The sequence below is a fragment of the Hyla sarda genome, unplaced genomic scaffold (assembly GCF_029499605.1).
Source record: "Hyla sarda isolate aHylSar1 unplaced genomic scaffold, aHylSar1.hap1 scaffold_465, whole genome shotgun sequence".
In the NCBI taxonomy this organism is placed as follows: Eukaryota; Metazoa; Chordata; class Amphibia; order Anura; family Hylidae; genus Hyla; species Hyla sarda.
The window spans coordinates 73229-94571 of NW_026610478.1; the positions used below are offsets into that span (position 1 = coordinate 73229).

The window sequence follows — 21343 nt, forward strand, 5'->3', positions numbered from 1 at the left end:
ACATACACAGCAAAGGAGAGATGTTGTTTACACCTAGTGATGTCAGTGGTATTGAGTGACATCACAGCACAGTGCTAAGGCTCCTGGGCCTGGACACAGCAGCGGCTGCAATATCTCAACGGAGAATACGTTTATATCTATGTGTGTGTGTGCGCATATATATATATATATATATATATATATATATATATATATATTTCTCCGCCGAAATCACTTTTAAACCCATTTCCACCTTTTTTTCCCTTCTCTTCCTCTTACTTTTTTTTCACGTTTTTTTTTACGTTTTTCTCCTTTTCGCCTCTTTTCTGGGCGTATTATTCTTCTTTTTCTTCTTTTTTTTCGTCTAATGCATACCCCATCAGTGCAGCAATGCTTATTCAATACCGCCAGCAGATGGAGACACTGGGGGATAATTTTCTAAGGATTTATACTGATTTTTCCTGTCTGAATTTGTCGCACAGAAAGTTGCAGGCCAAATATGTGTGACATTTCTGCGACTTTAGCTTCTAGAGCATTTTTACAACATTATACATAGGTGCTGAATACATAAAAAGCGACTGTTCAGCGACAGACAAGTCGCATCGGCTGAAAGTAGGCCAGAATGTCAGTCCATGTTGGAGCAGGTTTAGATACAGTCTAAAGCATAGATCTCAAAGTCTGTGCACAGAATTTAGCAAGGGCCTCGCACCTTCTGATGCATCAGGTAGGTGCACAATAGCATAGCCTAACCCTCTGTACTTTGGTCTATATTGATGCGGGACATAGACAGCCAGCTGATGACCAATCCATTAGTGCAATGGATGGCTGGAAGCATTTGTCTTTGCCTTTGCAATACCACAGAAGCAATGCATGGTCAATGTACAGCAATGACACACCTGTGTGAACAGCCAGGAGACCCCCCCCCCCCATGTTATGTTACATAGTTACATAGTTAGTACGGTCGAAAAAAGACATATGTCCATCAAGTTCAACCAGGGAATTAAGGGGTAGGGGTGTGGCGCGATATTGGGGAAGGGATGAGATTTTATATTTCTTCATAAGCATTAATCTTATTTTGTCAATTAGGAACATTCAGCACCCACCCGCTATCAAGGCAGCTGCCTATCATGTCATGCCCTACCTGCACAGGTGTGCTGGCTACTCAAATGATCCAATTAAGGAGGCCATTTAGTCAGCAGCAGCAGAAGTCCTGTGCCTGGACGCTCCAACAGGGGCCAGACACAAGCAGAAGCAGAAGCAGCAGAAGCAGCAGCAGCACCACCTTTTGTTTTTTGGCTGCAGCAGCAGCAAGGCCCACAGGGCTGGCTAGCTGGCTAGCCAGCAAGCAGGTAGCAATGAAAGTAGGAATCTTTCTTTTTAACCCTGTAAGGGGGTGGTGCACTGTACCCGAAGATACTGCCATATCGGGTCAATGCATAGGGCGACGGAAGCAAGCTTCGAAATCGGCCCCCGTTCTCAAAAATCCATTTAATATATGGTCCCCAGATAGGGGACGTATCAGATATTAAACTGATAAGAACAGATACTACACTTGATCTTAGCCAAAAGGCCGAGAAGCGATAACCGTGAAAGGGGCGGGCCCAACAAGGTCCCCTTCATGGGCACTATCACTGCTTGCTGTCAGGGAGGCTGCCAGACAATTTTCCATGCACACTCTGGGCTGGGGGGCAGTCAACCACCAGTACACACAGCAGAACCTAAACCCATACCATTATTGCTAAGCAGCAAGACAGGGGCCCATTGCACTCCCACGGGGCCTTTTTAAATGCAATCCATAACCCGGATTTGCCAGGAACCCTTCTTACTCCTCCTACTTGCATGTGACACTGGGCTTAGGATCTGCATAGGAAACACACACACAAGCACACACCTACCTTTGTTGCCTGCAGATGCCTCCTTGGCTGTCCCCAAACGGTATCAAACCAACACCCACGGGAAGCTGTAAGCATAGAGGACATGCCTGCACCCCATTGGACTTACCTGTGTGGGTTAAATCCGGGTTATTTGACAACCTATGGCGGTGATGGTTCTGCTCAGGCAGAGCAGTGCTGATGCTCCTCATAAAGCTGTCGCTGCTGTGAAGGTTCTAGGTGACATCACAAATCCCTTTGGTTACATACACAACAAAGCTGGGTTGTTGTTGTTTACACTCTGCAAGGCCTGTGGAAGTGAGTGACATCATAGCACTGTAGTTCTGAGGGTTCAAGATGGATGCAACAATCTCCTGTTGCTTCTATGAAGGCCGTAATAGACGACATCACCAAACAGCTCCATAGTCACATACACAGCAAAGGAGAGATGTTGTTTACACCTAGTGATGTCAGTGGTATTGAGTGACATCACAGCACAGTGCTAAGGCTCCTGGGCCTGGACACAGCAGCGGCTGCAATATCTCAACGGAGAATACGTTTATATCTATGTGTGTGTGTGCGCATATATATATATATATATATATATATATATATATATATATATATTTCTCCGCCGAAATCACTTTTAAACCCATTTCCACCTTTTTTTCCCTTCTCTTCCTCTTACTTTTTTTTCACGTTTTTTTACGTTTTTCTCCTTTTCGCCTCTTTTCTGGGCGTATTATTCTTCTTTTTCTTCTTTTTTTTCGTCTAATGCATACCCCATCAGTGCAGCAATGCTTATTCAATACCGCCAGCAGATGGAGACACTGGGGGATAATTTTCTAAGGATTTATACTGATTTTTCCTGTCTGAATTTGTCGCACAGAAAGTTGCAGGCCAAATATGTGTGACATTTCTGCGACTTTAGCTTCTAGAGCATTTTTACAACATTATACATAGGTGCTGAATACATAAAAAGCGACTGTTCAGCGACAGACAAGTCGCATCGGCTGAAAGTAGGCCAGAATGTCAGTCCATGTTGGAGCAGGTTTAGATACAGTCTAAAGCATAGATCTCAAAGTCTGTGCACAGAATTTAGCAAGGGCCTCGCACCTTCTGATGCATCAGGTAGGTGCACAATAGCATAGCCTAACCCTCTGTACTTTGGTCTATATTGATGCGGGACATAGACAGCCAGCTGATGACCAATCCATTAGTGCAATGGATGGCTGGAAGCATTTGTCTTTGCCTTTGCAATACCACAGAAGCAATGCATGGTCAATGTACAGCAATGACACACCTGTGTGAACAGCCAGGAGACCCCCCCCCCCCATGTTATGTTACATAGTTACATAGTTAGTACGGTCGAAAAAAGACATATGTCCATCAAGTTCAACCAGGGAATTAAGGGGTAGGGGTGTGGCGCGATATTGGGGAAGGGATGAGATTTTATATTTCTTCATAAGCATTAATCTTATTTTGTCAATTAGGAACATTCAGCACCCACCCGCTATCAAGGCAGCTGCCTATCATGTCATGCCCTACCTGCAAAGGTGTGCTGGCTACTAAAATGATCCAATTAAGGAGGCCATTTAGTCAGCAGCAGCAGAAGTCCTGTGCCTGGACGCTCCAACAGGGGCCAGACACAAGCAGAAGCAGAAGCAGCAGAAGCAGCAGCAGCACCACCTTTTGTTTTTTGGCTGCAGCAGCAGCAAGGCCCACAGGGCTGGCTAGCTGGCTAGCCAGCAAGCAGGTAGCAATGAAAGTAGGAATCTTTCTTTTTAACCCTGTAAGGGGGTGGTGCACTGTACCCGAAGATACTGCCATATCGGGTCAATGCATAGGGCGACGGAAGCAAGCTTCGAAATCGGCCCCCGTTCTCAAAAATCCATTTAATATATGGTCCCCAGATAGGGGACGTATCAGATATTAAACTGATAAGAACAGATACTACACTTGATCTTAGCCAAAAGGCCGAGAAGCGATAACCGTGAAAGGGGCGGGCCCAACAAGGTCCCCTTCATGGGCACTATCACTGCTTGCTGTCAGGGAGGCTGCCAGACAATTTTCCATGCACACTCTGGGCTGGGGGGCAGTCAACCACCAGTACACACAGCAGAACCTAAACCCATACCATTATTGCTAAGCAGCAAGACAGGGGCCCATTGCACTCCCACGGGGCCTTTTTAAATGCAATCCATAACCCGGATTTGCCAGGAACCCTTCTTACTCCTCCTACTTGCATGTGACACTGGGCTTAGGATCTGCATAGGAAACACACACACAAGCACACACCTACCTTTGTTGCCTGCAGATGCCTCCTTGGCTGTCCCCAAACGGTATCAAACCAACACCCACGGGAAGCTGTAAGCATAGAGGACATGCCTGCACCCCATTGGACTTACCTGTGTGGGTTAAATCCGGGTTATTTGACAACCTATGGCGGTGATGGTTCTGCTCAGGCAGAGCAGTGCTGATGCTCCTCATAAAGCTGTCGCTGCTGTGAAGGTTCTAGGTGACATCACAAATCCCTATGGTTACATACACAACAAAGCTGGGTTGTTGTTGTTTACACTCTGCAAGGCCTGTGGAAGTGAGTGACATCATAGCACTGTAGTTCTGAGGGTTCAAGATGGATGCAACAATCTCCTGTTGCTTCTATGAAGGCCGTAATAGACGACATCACCAAACAGCTCCATAGTCACATACACAGCAAAGGAGAGATGTTGTTTACACCTAGTGATGTCAGTGGTATTGAGTGACATCACAGCACAGTGCTAAGGCTCCTGGGCCTGGACACAGCAGCGGCTGCAATATCTCAACAGAGAATACGTTTATATCTATGTGTGTGTGTGCGCATATATATATATATATATATATATATATATATATATATATATATTTCTCCGCCGAAATCACTTTTAAACCCATTTCCACCTTTTTTTCCCTTCTCTTCCTCTTACTTTTTTTTCACGTTTTTTTACGTTTTTCTCCTTTTCGCCTCTTTTCTGGGCGTATTATTCTTCTTTTTCTTCTTTTTTTTCGTCTAATGCATACCCCATCAGTGCAGCAATGCTTATTCAATACCGCCAGCAGATGGAGACACTGGGGGATAATTTTTTAAGGATTTATACTGATTTTTCCTGTCTGAATTTGTCGCACAGAAAGTTGCAGGCCAAATATGTGTGACATTTCTGCGACTTTAGCTTCTAGAGCATTTTTACAACATTATACATAGGTGCTGAATACATAAAAAGCGACTGTTCAGCGACAGACAAGTCGCATCGGCTGAAAGTAGGCCAGAATGTCAGTCCATGTTGGAGCAGGTTTAGATACAGTCTAAAGTATAGATCTCAAAGTCTGTGCACAGAATTTAGCAAGGGCCTCGCACCTTCTGATGCATCAGGTAGGTGCACAATAGCATAGCCTAACCCTCTGTACTTTGGTCTATATTGATGCGGGACATAGACAGCCAGCTGATGACCAATCCATTAGTGCAATGGATGGCTGGAAGCATTTGTCTTTGCCTTTGCAATACCACAGAAGCAATGCATGGTCAATGTACAGCAATGACACACCTGTGTGAACAGCCAGGAGACCCCCCCCCCCCCATGTTATGTTACATAGTTACATAGTTAGTACGGTCGAAAAAAGACATATGTCCATCAAGTTCAACCAGGGAATTAAGGGGTAGGGGTGTGGCGCGATATTGGGGAAGGGATGAGATTTTATATTTCTTCATAAGCATTAATCTTATTTTGTCAATTAGGAACATTCAGCACCCACCCGCTATCAAGGCAGCTGCCTATCATGTCATGCCCTACCTGCACAGGTGTGCTGGCTACTCAAATGATCCAATTAAGGAGGCCATTTAGTCAGCAGCAGCAGAAGTCCTGTGCCTGGACGCTCCAACAGGGGCCAGACACAAGCAGAAGCAGAAGCAGCAGAAGCAGCAGCAGCAGCAGCAGCACCACCTTTTGTTTTTTGGCTGCAGCAGCAGCAAGGCCCACAGGGCTGGCTAGCTGGCTAGCCAGCAAGCAGGTAGCAATGAAAGTAGGAATCTTTCTTTTTAACCCTGTAAGGGGGTGGTGCACTGTACCCGAAGATACTGCCATATCGGGTCAATGCATAGGGCGACGGAAGCAAGCTTCGAAATCGGCCCCCGTTCTCAAAAATCCATTTAATATATGGTCCCCAGATAGGGGACGTATCAGATATTAAACTGATAAGAACAGATACTACACTTGATCTTAGCCAAAAGGCCGAGAAGCGATAACCGTGAAAGGGGCGGGCCCAACAAGGTCCCCTTCATGGGCACTATCACTGCTTGCTGTCAGGGAGGCTGCCAGACAATTTTCCATGCACACTCTGGGCTGGGGGGCAGTCAACCACCAGTACACACAGCAGAACCTAAACCCATACCATTATTGCTAAGCAGCAAGACAGGGGCCCATTGCACTCCCACGGGGCCTTTTTAAATGCAATCCATAACCCGGATTTGCCAGGAACCCTTCTTACTCCTCCTACTTGCATGTGACACTGGGCTTAGGATCTGCATAGGAAACACACACACAAGCACACACCTACCTTTGTTGCCTGCAGATGCCTCCTTGGCTGTCCCCAAACGGTATCAAACCAACACCCACGGGAAGCTGTAAGCATAGAGGACATGCCTGCACCCCATTGGACTTACCTGTGTGGGTTAAATCCGGGTTATTTGACAACCTATGGCGGTGATGGTTCTGCTCAGGCAGAGCAGTGCTGATGCTCCTCATAAAGCTGTCGCTGCTGTGAAGGTTCTAGGTGACATCACAAATCCCTATGGTTACATACACAACAAAGCTGGGTTGTTGTTGTTTACACTCTGCAAGGCCTGTGGAAGTGAGTGACATCATAGCACTGTAGTTCTGAGGGTTCAAGATGGATGCAACAATCTCCTGTTGCTTCTATGAAGGCCGTAATAGACGACATCACCAAACAGCTCCATAGTCACATACACAGCAAAGGAGAGATGTTGTTTACACCTAGTGATGTCAGTGGTATTGAGTGACATCACAGCACAGTGCTAAGGCTCCTGGGCCTGGACACAGCAGCGGCTGCAATATCTCAACGGAGAATACGTTTATATCTATGTGTGTGTGTGCGCATATATATATATATATATATATATATATATATATATATATATATATATATTTCTCCGCCGAAATCACTTTTAAACCCATTTCCACCTTTTTTTCCCTTCTCTTCCTCTTACTTTTTTTTCACGTTTTTTTACGTTTTTCTCCTTTTCGCCTCTTTTCTGGGCGTATTATTCTTCTTTTTCTTCTTTTTTTTTCGTCTAATGCATACCCCATCAGTGCAGCAATGCTTATTCAATACCGCCAGCAGATGGAGACACTGGGGGATAATTTTCTAAGGATTTATACTGATTTTTCCTGTCTGAATTTGTCGCACAGAAAGTTGCAGGCCAAATATGTGTGACATTTCTGCGACTTTAGCTTCTAGAGCATTTTTACAACATTATACATAGGTGCTGAATACATAAAAAGCGACTGTTCAGCGACAGACAAGTCGCATCGGCTGAAAGTAGGCCAGAATGTCAGTCCATGTTGGAGCAGGTTTAGATACAGTCTAAAGCATAGATCTCAAAGTCTGTGCACAGAATTTAGCAAGGGCCTCGCACCTTCTGATGCATCAGGTAGGTGCACAATAGCATAGCCTAACCCTCTGTACTTTGGTCTATATTGATGCGGGACATAGACAGCCAGCTGATGACCAATCCATTAGTGCAATGGATGGCTGGAAGCATTTGTCTTTGCCTTTGCAATACCACAGAAGCAATGCATGGTCAATGTACAGCAATGACACACCTGTGTGAACAGCCAGGAGACCCCCCCCCCATGTTATGTTACATAGTTACATAGTTAGTACGGTCGAAAAAAGACATATGTCCATCAAGTTCAACCAGGGAATTAAGGGGTAGGGGTGTGGCGCGATATTGGGGAAGGGATGAGATTTTATATTTCTTCATAAGCATTAATCTAATTTTGTCAATTAGGAACATTCAGCACCCACCCGCTATCAAGGCAGCTGCCTATCATGTCATGCCCTACCTGCACAGGTGTGCTGGCTACTCAAATGATCCAATTAAGGAGGCCATTTAGTCAGCAGCAGCAGAAGTCCTGTGCCTGGACGCTCCAACAGGGGCCAGACACAAGCAGAAGCAGAAGCAGCAGAAGCAGCAGCAGCACCACCTTTTGTTTTTTGGCTGCAGCAGCAGCAAGGCCCACAGGGCTGGCTAGCTGGCTAGCCAGCAAGCAGGTAGCAATGAAAGTAGGAATCTTTCTTTTTAACCCTGTAAGGGGGTGGTGCACTGTACCCGAAGATACTGCCATATCGGGTCAATGCATAGGGCGACGGAAGCAAGCTTCGAAATCGGCCCCCGTTCTCAAAAATCCATTTAATATATGGTCCCCAGATAGGGGACGTATCAGATATTAAACTGATAAGAACAGATACTACACTTGATCTTAGCCAAAAGGCCGAGAAGCGATAACCGTGAAAGGGGCGGGCCCAACAAGGTCCCCTTCATGGGCACTATCACTGCTTGCTGTCAGGGAGGCTGCCAGACAATTTTCCATGCACACTCTGGGCTGGGGGGCAGTCAACCACCAGTACACACAGCAGAACCTAAACCCATACCATTATTGCTAAGCAGCAAGACAGGGGCCCATTGCACTCCCACGGGGCCTTTTTAAATGCAATCCATAACCCGGATTTGCCAGGAACCCTTCTTACTCCTCCTACTTGCATGTGACACTGGGCTTAGGATCTGCATAGGAAACACACACACAAGCACACACCTACCTTTGTTGCCTGCAGATGCCTCCTTGGCTGTCCCCAAACGGTATCAAACCAACACCCACGGGAAGCTGTAAGCATAGAGGACATGCCTGCACCCCATTGGACTTACCTGTGTGGGTTAAATCCGGGTTATTTGACAACCTATGGCGGTGATGGTTCTGCTCAGGCAGAGCAGTGCTGATGCTCCTCATAAAGCTGTCGCTGCTGTGAAGGTTCTAGGTGACATCACAAATCCCTATGGTTACATACACAACAAAGCTGGGTTGTTGTTGTTTACACTCTGCAAGGCCTGTGGAAGTGAGTGACATCATAGCACTGTAGTTCTGAGGGTTCAAGATGGATGCAACAATCTCCTGTTGCTTCTATGAAGGCCGTAATAGACGACATCACCAAACAGCTCCATAGTCACATACACAGCAAAGGAGAGATGTTGTTTACACCTAGTGATGTCAGTGGTATTGAGTGACATCACAGCACAGTGCTAAGGCTCCTGGGCCTGGACACAGCAGCGGCTGCAATATCTCAACGGAGAATACGTTTATATCTATGTGTGTGTGTGCGCATATATATATATATATATATATATATATATATATATATATATATATTTCTCCGCCGAAATCACTTTTAAACCCATTTCCACCTTTTTTTCCCTTCTCTTCCTCTTACTTTTTTTTCACGTTTTTTTACGTTTTTCTCCTTTTCGCCTCTTTTCTGGGCGTATTATTCTTCTTTTTCTTCTTTTTTTTCGTCTAATGCATACCCCATCAGTGCAGCAATGCTTATTCAATACCGCCAGCAGATGGAGACACTGGGGGATAATTTTCTAAGGATTTATACTGATTTTTCCTGTCTGAATTTGTCGCACAGAAAGTTGCAGGCCAAATATGTGTGACATTTCTGCGACTTTAGCTTCTAGAGCATTTTTACAACATTATACATAGGTGCTGAATACATAAAAAGCGACTGTTCAGCGACAGACAAGTCGCATCGGCTGAAAGTAGGCCAGAATGTCAGTCCATGTTGGAGCAGGTTTAGATACAGTCTAAAGCATAGATCTCAAAGTCTGTGCACAGAATTTAGCAAGGGCCTCGCACCTTCTGATGCATCAGGTAGGTGCACAATAGCATAGCCTAACCCTCTGTACTTTGGTCTATATTGATGCGGGACATAGACAGCCAGCTGATGACCAATCCATTAGTGCAATGGATGGCTGGAAGCATTTGTCTTTGCCTTTGCAATACCACAGAAGCAATGCATGGTCAATGTACAGCAATGACACACCTGTGTGAACAGCCAGGAGACCCCCCCCCCCCATGTTATGTTACATAGTTACATAGTTAGTACGGTCGAAAAAAGACATATGTCCATCAAGTTCAACCAGGGAATTAAGGGGTAGGGGTGTGGCGCGATATTGGGGAAGGGATGAGATTTTATATTTCTTCATAAGCATTAATCTTATTTTGTCAATTAGGAACATTCAGCACCCACCCGCTATCAAGGCAGCTGCCTATCATGTCATGCCCTACCTGCACAGGTGTGCTGGCTACTCAAATGATCCAATTAAGGAGGCCATTTAGTCAGCAGCAGCAGAAGTCCTGTGCCTGGACGCTCCAACAGGGGCCAGACACAAGCAGAAGCAGAAGCAGCAGAAGCAGCAGCAGCACCACCTTTTGTTTTTTGGCTGCAGCAGCAGCAAGGCCCACAGGGCTGGCTAGCTGGCTAGCCAGCAAGCAGGTAGCAATGAAAGTAGGAATCTTTCTTTTTAACCCTGTAAGGGGGTGGTGCACTGTACCCGAAGATACTGCCATATCGGGTCAATGCATAGGGCGACGGAAGCAAGCTTCGAAATCGGCCCCCGTTCTCAAAAATCCATTTAATATATGGTCCCCAGATAGGGGACGTATCAGATATTAAACTGATAAGAACAGATACTACACTTGATCTTAGCCAAAAGGCCGAGAAGCGATAACCGTGAAAGGGGCGGGCCCAATAAGGTCCCCTTCATGGGCACTATCACTGCTTGCTGTCAGGGAGGCTGCCAGACAATTTTCCATGCACACTCTGGGCTGGGGGGCAGTCAACCACCAGTACACACAGCAGAACCTAAACCCATACCATTATTGCTAAGCAGCAAGACAGGGGCCCATTGCACTCCCACGGGGCCTTTTTAAATGCAATCCATAACCCGGATTTGCCAGGAACCCTTCTTACTCCTCCTACTTGCATGTGACACTGGGCTTAGGATCTGCATAGGAAACACACACACAAGCACACACCTACCTTTGTTGCCTGCAGATGCCTCCTTGGCTGTCCCCAAACGGTATCAAACCAACACCCACGGGAAGCTGTAAGCATAGAGGACATGCCTGCACCCCATTGGACTTACCTGTGTGGGTTAAATCCGGGTTATTTGACAACCTATGGCGGTGATGGTTCTGCTCAGGCAGAGCAGTGCTGATGCTCCTCATAAAGCTGTCGCTGCTGTGAAGGTTCTAGGTGACATCACAAATCCCTATGGTTACATACACAACAAAGCTGGGTTGTTGTTGTTTACACTCTGCAAGGCCTGTGGAAGTGAGTGACATCATAGCACTGTAGTTCTGAGGGTTCAAGATGGATGCAACAATCTCCTGTTGCTTCTATGAAGGCCGTAATAGACGACATCACCAAACAGCTCCATAGTCACATACACAGCAAAGGAGAGATGTTGTTTACACCTAGTGATGTCAGTGGTATTGAGTGACATCACAGCACAGTGCTAAGGCTCCTGGGCCTGGACACAGCAGCGGCTGCAATATCTCAACAGAGAATACGTTTATATCTATGTGTGTGTGTGCGCATATATATATATATATATATATATATATATATATATATATATATATTTCTCCGCCGAAATCACTTTTAAACCCATTTCCACCTTTTTTTCCCTTCTCTTCCTCTTACTTTTTTTTCACGTTTTTTTACGTTTTTCTCCTTTTCGCCTCTTTTCTGGGCGTATTATTCTTCTTTTTCTTCTTTTTTTTCGTCTAATGCATACCCCATCAGTGCAGCAATGCTTATTCAATACCGCCAGCAGATGGAGACACTGGGGGATAATTTTCTAAGGATTTATACTGATTTTTCCTGTCTGAATTTGTCGCACAGAAAGTTGCAGGCCAAATATGTGTGACATTTCTGCGACTTTAGCTTCTAGAGCATTTTTACAACATTATACATAGGTGCTGAATACATAAAAAGCGACTGTTCAGCGACAGACAAGTCGCATCGGCTGAAAGTAGGCCAGAATGTCAGTCCATGTTGGAGCAGGTTTAGATACAGTCTAAAGCATAGATCTCAAAGTCTGTGCACAGAATTTAGCAAGGGCCTCGCACCTTCTGATGCATCAGGTAGGTGCACAATAGCATAGCCTAACCCTCTGTACTTTGGTCTATATTGATGCGGGACATAGACAGCCAGCTGATGACCAATCCATTAGTGCAATGGATGGCTGGAAGCATTTGTCTTTGCCTTTGCAATACCACAGAAGCAATGCATGGTCAATGTACAGCAATGACACACCTGTGTGAACAGCCAGGAGACCCCCCCCCCCCCCCCATGTTATGTTACATAGTTACATAGTTAGTACGGTCGAAAAAAAAAATATATGTCCATCACGTTCAACCAGGGAATTAAGGGGTAGGGGTGTGGCGCGATATTGGGGAAGGGATGAGATTTTATATTTCTTCATAAGCATTAATCTTATTTTGTCAATTAGGAACATTCAGCACCCACCCGCTATCAAGGCAGCTGCCTATCATGTCATGCCCTACCTGCACAGGTGTGCTGGCTACTCAAATGATCCAATTAAGGAGGCCATTTAGTCAGCAGCAGCAGAAGTCCTGTGCCTGGACGCTCCAACAGGGGCCAGACACAAGCAGAAGCAGAAGAAGCAGCAGCAGCACCACCTTTTGTTTTTTGGCTGCAGCAGCAGCAAGGCCCACAGGGCTGGCTAGCTGGCTAGCCAGCAAGCAGGTAGCAATGAAAGTAGGAATCTTTCTTTTTAACCCTGTAAGGGGGTGGTGCACTGTACCCGAAGATACTGCCATATCGGGTCAATGCATAGGGCGACGGAAGCAAGCTTCGAAATCGGCCCCCGTTCTCAAAAATCCATTTAATATATGGTCCCCAGATAGGGGACGTATCAGATATTAAACTGATAAGAACAGATACTACACTTGATCTTAGCCAAAAGGCCGAGAAGCGATAACCGTGAAAGGGGCGGGCCCAACAAGGTCCCCTTCATGGGCACTATCACTGCTTGCTGTCAGGGAGGCTGCCAGACAATTTTCCATGCACACTCTGGGCTGGGGGGCAGTCAACCACCAGTACACACAGCAGAACCTAAACCCATACCATTATTGCTAAGCAGCAAGACAGGGGCCCATTGCACTCCCACGGGGCCTTTTTAAATGCAATCCATAACCCGGATTTGCCAGGAACCCTTCTTACTCCTCCTACTTGCATGTGACACTGGGCTTAGGATCTGCATAGGAAACACACACACAAGCACACACCTACCTTTGTTGCCTGCAGATGCCTCCTTGGCTGTCCCCAAACGGTATCAAACCAACACCCACGGGAAGCTGTAAGCATAGAGGACATGCCTGCACCCCATTGGACTTACCTGTGTGGGTTAAATCCGGGTTATTTGACAACCTATGGCGGTGATGGTTCTGCTCAGGCAGAGCAGTGCTGATGCTCCTCATAAAGCTGTCGCTGCTGTGAAGGTTCTAGGTGACATCACAAATCCCTATGGTTACATACACAACAAAGCTGGGTTGTTGTTGTTTACACTCTGCAAGGCCTGTGGAAGTGAGTGACATCATAGCACTGTAGTTCTGAGGGTTCAAGATGGATGCAACAATCTCCTGTTGCTTCTATGAAGGCCGTAATAGACGACATCACCAAACAGCTCCATAGTCACATACACAGCAAAGGAGAGATGTTGTTTACACCTAGTGATGTCAGTGGTATTGAGTGGCATCACAGCACAGTGCTAAGGCTCCTGGGCCTGGACACAGCAGCGGCTGCAATATCTCAACGGAGAATACGTTTATATCTATGTGTGTGTGTGCGCATATATATATATATATATATATATATATATATATATATATATATATTTCTCCGCCGAAATCACTTTTAAACCCATTTCCACCTTTTTTTCCCTTCTCTTCCTCTTACTTTTTTTTCACGTTTTTTTACGTTTTTCTCCTTTTCGCCTCTTTTCTGGGCGTATTATTCTTCTTTTTCTTCTTTTTTTTCGTCTAATGCATACCCCATCAGTGCAGCAATGCTTATTCAATACCGCCAGCAGATGGAGACACTGGGGGATAATTTTCTAAGGATTTATACTGATTTTTCCTGTCTGAATTTGTCGCACAGAAAGTTGCAGGCCAAATATGTGTGACATTTCTGCGACTTTAGCTTCTAGAGCATTTTTACAACATTATACATAGGTGCTGAATACATAAAAAGCGACTGTTCAGCGACAGACAAGTCGCATCGGCTGAAAGTAGGCCAGAATGTCAGTCCATGTTGGAGCAGGTTTAGATACAGTCTAAAGCATAGATCTCAAAGTCTGTGCACAGAATTTAGCAAGGGCCTCGCACCTTCTGATGCATCAGGTAGGTGCACAATAGCATAGCCTAACCCTCTGTACTTTGGTCTATATTGATGCGGGACATAGACAGCCAGCTGATGACCAATCCATTAGTGCAATGGATGGCTGGAAGCATTTGTCTTTGCCTTTGCAATACCACAGAAGCAATGCATGGTCAATGTACAGCAATGACACACCTGTGTGAACAGCCAGGAGACCCCCCCCCCCCCCCATGTTATGTTACATAGTTACATAGTTAGTACGGTCGAAAAAAGACATATGTCCATCAAGTTCAACCAGGGAATTAAGGGGTAGGGGTGTGGCGCGATATTGGGGAAGGGATGAGATTTTATATTTCTTCATAAGCATTAATCTTATTTTGTCAATTAGGAACATTCAGCACCCACCCGCTATCAAGGCAGCTGCCTATCATGTCATGCCCTACCTGCACAGGTGTGCTGGCTACTCAAATGATCCAATTAAGGAGGCCATTTAGTCAGCAGCAGCAGAAGTCCTGTGCCTGGACGCTCCAACAGGGGCCAGACACAAGCAGAAGCAGAAGCAGCAGAAGCAGCAGCAGCACCACCTTTTGTTTTTTGGCTGCAGCAGCAGCAAGGCCCACAGGGCTGGCTAGCTGGCTAGCCAGCAAGCAGGTAGCAATGAAAGTAGGAATCTTTCTTTTTAACCCTGTAAGGGGGTGGTGCACTGTACCCGAAGATACTGCCATATCGGGTCAATGCATAGGGCGACGGAAGCAAGCTTCGAAATCGGCCCCCGTTCTCAAAAATCCATTTAATATATGGTCCCCAGATAGGGGACGTATCAGATATTAAACTGATAAGAACAGATACTACACTTGATCTTAGCCAAAAGGCCGAGAAGCGATAACCGTGAAAGGGGCGGGCCCAACAAGGTCCCCTTCATGGGCACTATCACTGCTTGCTGTCAGGGAGGCTGCCAGACAATTTTCCATGCACACTCTGGGCTGGGGGGCAGTCAACCACCAGTACACACAGCAGAACCTAAACCCATACCATTATTGCTAAGCAGCAAGACAGGGGCCCATTGCACTCCCACGGGGCCTTTTTAAATGCAATCCATAACCCGGATTTGCCAGGAACCCTTCTTACTCCTCCTACTTGCATGTGACACTGGGCTTAGGATCTGCATAGGAAACACACACACAAGCACACACCTACCTTTGTTGCCTGCAGATGCCTCCTTGGCTGTCCCCAAACGGTATCAAACCAACACCCACGGGAAGCTGTAAGCATAGAGGACATGCCTGCACCCCATTGGACTTACCTGTGTGGGTTAAATCCGGGTTATTTGACAACCTATGGCGGTGATGGTTCTGCTCAGGCAGAGCAGTGCTGATGCTCCTCATAAAGCTGTCGCTGCTGTGAAGGTTCTAGGTGACATCACAAATCCCTATGGTTACATACACAACAAAGCTGGGTTGTTGTTGTTTACACTCTGCAAGGCCTGTGGAAGTGAGTGACATCATAGCACTGTAGTTCTGAGGGTTCAAGATGGATGCAACAATCTCCTGTTGCTTCTATGAAGGCCGTAATAGACGACATCACCAAACAGCTCCATAGTCACATACACAGCAAAGGAGAGATGTTGTTTACACCTAGTGATGTCAGTGGTATTGAGTGACATCACAGCACAGTGCTAAGGCTCCTGGGCCTGGACACAGCAGCGGCTGCAATATCTCAACGGAGAATACGTTTATATCTATGTGTGTGTGTGCGCATATATATATATATATATATATATATATATATATATATATATATTTCTCCGCCGAAATCACTTTTAAACCCATTTCCACCTTTTTTTCCCTTCTCTTCCTCTTACTTTTTTTTCACGTTTTTTTACGTTTTTCTCCTTTTCGCCTCTTTTCTGGGCGTATTATTCTTCTTTTTCTTCTTTTTTTTCGTCTAATGCATACCCCATCAGTGCAGCAATGCTTATTCAATACCGCCAGCAGATGGAGACACTGGGGGATAATTTTCTAAGGATTTATACTGATTTTTCCTGTCTGAATTTGTCGCACAGAAAGTTGCAGGCCAAATATGTGTGACATTTCTGCGACTTTAGCTTCTAGAGCATTTTTACAACATTATACATAGGTGCTGAATACATAAAAAGCGACTGTTCAGCGACAGACAAGTCGCATCGGCTGAAAGTAGGCCAGAATGTCAGTCCATGTTGGAGCAGGTTTAGATACAGTCTAAAGCATAGATCTCAAAGTCTGTGCACAGAATTTAGCAAGGGCCTCGCACCTTCTGATGCATCAGGTAGGTGCACAATAGCATAGCCTAACCCTCTGTACTTTGGTCTATATTGATGCGGGACATAGACAGCCAGCTGATGACCAATCCATTAGTGCAATGGATGGCTGGAAGCATTTGTCTTTGCCTTTGCAATACCACAGAAGCAATGCATGGTCAATGTACAGCAATGACACACCTGTGTGAACAGCCAGGAGACCCCCCCCCCCCCATGTTATGTTACATAGTTACATAGTTAGTACGGTCGAAAAAAGACATATGTCCATCACGTTCAACCAGGGAATTAAGGGGTAGGGGTGTGGCGCGATATTGGGGAAGGGATGAGATTTTATATTTCTTCATAAGCATTAATCTTATTTTGTCAATTAGGAACATTCAGCACCCACCCGCTATCAAGGCAGCTGCCTATCATGTCATGCCCTACCTGCACAGGTGTGCTGGCTACTCAAATGATCCAATTAAGGAGGCCATTTAGTCAGCAGCAGCAGAAGTCCTGTGCCTGGACGCTCCAACAGGGGCCAGACACAAGCAGAAGCAGAAGCAGCAGAAGCAGCAGCAGCACCACCTTTTGTTTTTTGGCTGCAGCAGCAGCAAGGCCCACAGGGCTGGCTAGCTGGCTAGCCAGCAAGCAGGTAGCAATGAAAGTAGGAATCTTTCTTTTTAACCCTGTAAGGGGGTGGTGCACTGTACCCGAAGATACTGCCATATCGGGTCAATGCATAGGGCGACGGAAGCAAGCTTCGAAATCGGCCCCCGTTCTCAAAAATCCATTTAATATATGGTCCCCAGATAGGGGACGTATCAGATATTAAACTGATAAGAACAGATACTACACTTGATCTTAGCCAAAAGGCCGAGAAGCGATAACCGTGAAAGGGGCGGGCCCAACAAGGTCCCCTTCATGGGCACTATCACTGCTTGCTGTCAGGGAGGCTGCCAGACAATTTTCCATGCACACTCTGGGCTGGGGGGCAGTCAACCACCAGTACACACAGCAGAACCTAAACCCATACCATTATTGCTAAGCAGCAAGACAGGGGCCCATTGCACTCCCACGGGGCCTTTTTAAATGCAATCCATAACCCGGATTTGCCAGGAACCCTTCTTACTCCTCCTACTTGCATGTGACACTGGGCTTAGGATCTGCATAGGAAACACACACACAAGCACACACCTACCTTTGTTGCCTGCAGATGCCTCCTTGGCTGTCCCCAAACGGTATCAAACCAACACCCACGGGAAGCTGTAAGCATAGAGGACATGCCTGCACCCCATTGGACTTACCTGTGTGGGTTAAATCCGGGTTATTTGACAACCTATGGCGGTGATGGTTCTGCTCAGGCAGAGCAGTGCTGATGCTCCTCATAAAGCTGTCGCTGCTGTGAAGGTTCTAGGTGACATCACAAATCCCTATGGTTACATACACAACAAAGCTGGGTTGTTGTTGTTTACACTCTGCAAGGCCTGTGGAAGTGAGTGACATCATAGCACTGTAGTTCTGAGGGTTCAAGATGGATGCAACAATCTCCTGTTGATTCTATGAAGGCCGTAATAGACGACATCACCAAACAGCTCCATAGTCACATACACAGCAAAGGAGAGATGTTGTTTACACCTAGTGATGTCAGTGGTATTGAGTGACATCACAGCACAGTGCTAAGGCTCCTGGGCCTGGACACAGCAGCGGCTGCAATATCTCAACAGAGAATACGTTTATATCTATGTGTGTGTGTGCGCATATATATATATATATATATATATATATATATATATATATATATATTTCTCCGCCGAAATCACTTTTAAACCCATTTCCACCTTTTTTTCCCTTCTCTTCCTCTTACTTTTTTTTCACGTTTTTTTACGTTTTTCTCCTTTTCGCCTCTTTTCTGGGCGTATTATTCTTCTTTTTCTTCTTTTTTTTCGTCTAATGCATACCCCATCAGTGCAGCAATGCTTATTCAATACCGCCAGCAGATGGAGACACTGGGGGATAATTTTCTAAGGATTTATACTGATTTTTCCTGTCTGAATTTGTCGCACAGAAAGTTGCAGGCCAAATATGTGTGACATTTCTGCGACTTTAGCTTCTAGAGCATTTTTACAACATTATACATAGGTGCTGAATACATAAAAAGCGACTGTTCAGCGACAGACAAGTCGCATCGGCTGAAAGTAGGCCAGAATGTCAGTCCATGTTGGAGCAGGTTTAGATACAGTCTAAAGCATAGATCTCAAAGTCTGTGCACAGAATTTAGCAAGGGCCTCGCACCTTCTGATGCATCAGGTAGGTGCACAATAGCATAGCCTAACCCTCTGTACTTTGGTCTATATTGATGCGGGACATAGACAGCCAGCTGATGACCAATCCATTAGTGCAATGGATGGCTGGAAGCATTTGTCTTTGCCTTTGCAATACCACAGAAGCAATGCATGGTCAATGTACAGCAATGACACACCTGTGTGAACAGCCAGGAGACCCCCCCCCCCATGTTATGTTACATAGTTACATAGTTAGTACGGTCGAAAAAAGACATATGTCCATCAAGTTCAACCAGGGAATTAAGGGGTAGGGGTGTGGCGCGATATTGGGGAAGGGATGAGATTTTATATTTCTTCATAAGCATTAATCTTATTTTGTCAATTAGGAACATTCAGCACCCACCCGCTATCAAGGCAGCTGCCTATCATGTCATGCCCTACCTGCACAGGTGTGCTGGCTACTCAAATGATCCAATTAAGGAGGCCATTTAGTCAGCAGCAGCAGAAGTCCTGTGTCTGGACGCTCCAACAGGGGCCAGACACAAGCAGAAGCAGAAGCAGCAGAAGCAGCAGCAGCACCACCTTTTGTTTTTTGGCTGCAGCAGCAGCAAGGCCCACAGGGCTGGCTAGCTGGCTAGCCAGCAAGCAGGTAGCAATGAAAGTAGGAATCTTTCTTTTTAACCCTGTAAGGGGGTGGTGCACTGTACCCGAAGATACTGCCATATCGGGTCAATGCATAGGGCGACGGAAGCAAGCTTCGAAATCGGCCCCCGTTCTCAAAAATCCATTTAATATATGGTCCCCAGATAGGGGACGTATCAGATATTAAACTGATAAGAACAGATACTACACTTGATCTTAGCCAAAAGGCCGAGAAGCGATAACCGTGAAAGGGGCGGGCCCAACAAGGTCCCCTTCATGGGCACTATCACTGCTTGCTGTCAGGGAGGCTGCCAGACAATTTTCCATGCACACTCTGGGCTGGGGGGCAGTCAACCACCAGTACACACAGCAGAACCTAAACCCATACCATTATTGCTAAGCAGCAAGACAGGGGCCCATTGCACTCCCACGGGGCCTTTTTAAATGCAATCCATAACCCGGATTTGCCAGGAACCCTTCTTACTCCTCCTACTTGCATGTGACACTGGGCTTAGGATCTGCATAGGAAACACACACACAAGCACACACCTACCTTTGTTGCCTGCAGATGCCTCCTTGGCTGTCCCCAAACGGTATCAAACCAACACCCACGGGAAGCTGTAAGCATAGAGGACATGCCTGCACCCCATTGGACTTACCTGTGTGGGTTAAATCCGGGTTATTTGACAACCTATGGCGGTGATGGTTCTGCTCAGGCAGAGCAGTGCTGATGCTCCTCATAAAGCTGTCGCTGCTGTGAAGGTTCTAGGTGACATCACAAATCCCTATGGTTACATACACAACAAAGCTGGGTTGTTGTTGTTTACACTCTGCAAGGCCTGTGGAAGTGAGTGACATCATAGCACTGTAGTTCTGAGGGTTCAAGATGGATGCAACAATCTCCTGTTGCTTCTATGAAGGCCGTAATAGACGACATCACCAAACAGCTCCATAGTCACATACACAGCAAAGGAGAGATGTTGTTTACACCTAGTGATGTCAGTGGTATTGAGTGACATCACAGCACAGTGCTAAGGCTCCTGGGCCTGGACACAGCAGCGGCTGCAATATCTCAACGGAGAATACGTTTATATCTATGTGTGTGTGTGCGCATATATATATATATATATATATATATATATATATATATATATATTTCTCCGCCGAAATCACTTTTAAACCCATTTCCACCTTTTTTTCCCTTCTCTTCCTCTTACTTTTTTTTCACGTTTTTTTACGTTTTTCTCCTTTTCGCCTCTTTTCTGGGCGTATTATTCTTCTTTTTCTTCTTTTTTTTCGTCTAATGCATACCCCATCAGTGCAGCAATGCTTATTCAATACCGCCAGCAGATGGAGACACTGGGGGATAATTTTCTAAGGATTTATACTGATTTTTCCTGTCTGAATTTGTCGCACAGAAAGTTGCAGGCCAAATATGTGTGACATTTCTGCGACTTTAGCTTCTAGAGCATTTTTACAACATTATACATAGGTGCTGAATACATAAAAAGCGACTGTTCAGCGACAGACAAGTCGCATCGGCTGAAAGTAGGCCAGAATGTCAGTCCATGTTGGAGCAGGTTTAGATACAGTCTAAAGCATAGATCTCAAAGTCTGTGCACAGAATTTAGCAAGGGCCTCGCACCTTCTGATGCATCAGGTAGGTGCACAATAGCATAGCCTAACCCTCTGTACTTTGGTCTATATTGATGCGGGACATAGACAGCCAGCTGATGACCAATCCATTAGTGCAATGGATGGCTGGAAGCATT

At 45.8% G+C, this 21343-nt stretch overlaps 9 non-coding genes across 9 annotated transcripts; all 9 read right to left on the reverse strand.

Moving 5' to 3' along the window:
- Positions 1–1370: 1370 nt before the first annotated feature.
- Positions 1371–1561, reverse strand: LOC130336021 (U2 spliceosomal RNA). Its single transcript, XR_008877523.1, has one exon. It is a non-coding gene; the product is annotated as a U2 spliceosomal RNA (small nuclear RNA).
- A 2087-nt stretch (positions 1562–3648) lies between these two features.
- LOC130336022 (U2 spliceosomal RNA) lies at positions 3649–3839 on the reverse strand. The gene has a single exon (XR_008877524.1). It is a non-coding gene; the product is annotated as a U2 spliceosomal RNA (small nuclear RNA).
- A 2097-nt stretch (positions 3840–5936) lies between these two features.
- Positions 5937–6127, reverse strand: LOC130336024 (U2 spliceosomal RNA). Its single transcript, XR_008877526.1, has one exon. It is a non-coding gene; the product is annotated as a U2 spliceosomal RNA (small nuclear RNA).
- Positions 6128–8219: 2092 nt separating this feature from the next.
- On the reverse strand, positions 8220–8410 carry LOC130336025 (U2 spliceosomal RNA). Its single transcript, XR_008877527.1, has one exon. It is a non-coding gene; the product is annotated as a U2 spliceosomal RNA (small nuclear RNA).
- Positions 8411–10499: 2089 nt separating this feature from the next.
- Positions 10500–10690, reverse strand: LOC130336027 (U2 spliceosomal RNA). Its single transcript, XR_008877528.1, has one exon. It is a non-coding gene; the product is annotated as a U2 spliceosomal RNA (small nuclear RNA).
- A 2089-nt stretch (positions 10691–12779) lies between these two features.
- On the reverse strand, positions 12780–12970 carry LOC130336028 (U2 spliceosomal RNA). Its single transcript, XR_008877529.1, has one exon. It is a non-coding gene; the product is annotated as a U2 spliceosomal RNA (small nuclear RNA).
- Positions 12971–15062: 2092 nt separating this feature from the next.
- LOC130336029 (U2 spliceosomal RNA) lies at positions 15063–15253 on the reverse strand. Its single transcript, XR_008877530.1, has one exon. It is a non-coding gene; the product is annotated as a U2 spliceosomal RNA (small nuclear RNA).
- A 2088-nt stretch (positions 15254–17341) lies between these two features.
- Positions 17342–17532, reverse strand: LOC130336030 (U2 spliceosomal RNA). Its single transcript, XR_008877531.1, has one exon. It is a non-coding gene; the product is annotated as a U2 spliceosomal RNA (small nuclear RNA).
- Positions 17533–19620: 2088 nt separating this feature from the next.
- LOC130336031 (U2 spliceosomal RNA) lies at positions 19621–19811 on the reverse strand. The gene has a single exon (XR_008877532.1). It is a non-coding gene; the product is annotated as a U2 spliceosomal RNA (small nuclear RNA).
- Positions 19812–21343: the final 1532 nt, after the last annotated feature.